The sequence below is a fragment of the Parus major genome, chromosome 3 (genome assembly GCF_001522545.3).
Source record: "Parus major isolate Abel chromosome 3, Parus_major1.1, whole genome shotgun sequence".
Taxonomy (NCBI): Eukaryota; Metazoa; Chordata; class Aves; order Passeriformes; family Paridae; genus Parus; species Parus major.
In genome coordinates, this window is record NC_031770.1 from 101641239 (window position 1) to 101642518 (window position 1280).

Here is a 1280-nt window from a genome sequence, read left to right on the forward strand (position 1 = left end):
AGAAACATATTGAGGGGATGGATGTAGTGGGTTTAGCGCTGGCTAAAATTGCCTGTGCACCTACTAGAATTATTTACTAATTTCCTGTGGTGAGATATGAATTAGGAGGAAGACAAAGCAGGCTCAAAACTTAAAAAGTATAAAGAAAACTTTATTAACAGAACTAAAAGAATAATAAGAATCAGAATAAAACCTTCAGAACACTTCTCCCCTCCCCACAACTTCTTTTCTTTCCCATTGACAACGTAGAGACAAAACCTGTGATTTTCAATCAGTTACCACCTCTACAATAGTCTTTCATCAGTTCTTGTAGGGAGAGGAGTTTCTCTCACCATTCCATGGAGACTTCTCCACAAGAAACAGTTCTCTCATGGCTTTTTAATTTCCACAGAGTGCAGCCACACAGAAATCTGCAATAGTTAAGTTCCTCCCATCTTTCACAGCCTTCCCACAGATGAGTTTATGGGCCATGTTTATTTATGGGGTACTATTTTAAGGATGAGGTGTTCAAAAGCAAAGGTCTCTTCATCTACTTCTGAGATCATCTTCATCTCTGGAACCAGAGGCCTTCTTCTCTCCCTAGGGGCAAAGGGTCTTCATCACTCACACCTCTCTGTTCAAACTTCTCATGGAATCACAAATATTTCAACATCTGCTTTGCTTCATTAGGGATGCCTCTGTTCACATCTACAGTTTGAACACTCCATTGCCCCATACTTTTTTAATGAATTAAAGGGGATATTTTAGTATATCATAGTCCATCTCCATGGCCTTACCAGAAGAATTCCAACCCAATACTAAGGCATGTCCTCAGTCTCCTTCCATCTGGGACTTGATTCCTTTACTGACCTTGGTGTCTTCATGTTATTTCTCTACATGTCTTCAGTCTGTCTTTTTCTCTCACTTGAGAGAGGATCAATGTTTTTCAAGTTTCATCTGTGCAGTGAACGGGTTAATATCTTGCCCAGGGACTGTGGTCATGATGGTTTCTGCTGGGCAGTGGCCAAAGCAGTCACAGTGATGGATTTCAGGCCACGCTGGGGCCAGGACGGCGCCGGCCGCTCCAGCCGCATGGCTGGTGTCCAGCCCGTGCTGTGTTTAGTTTCAGCTGTGGGCCGATGGCTTCCCCTCCGAACAACTGCTGGGGCCATGTGGGCCGTGGCGGAGGGGGCCTGGCCCTGCGCAGAGCCGCTCCCTTGGCCCGGTGGACCCTGGCTCGGCACGGGCCGGCAGCAGGGCTCGGTGTCAGTCTGAGATGTCAGCAGCCGCAGCCCGGCCCA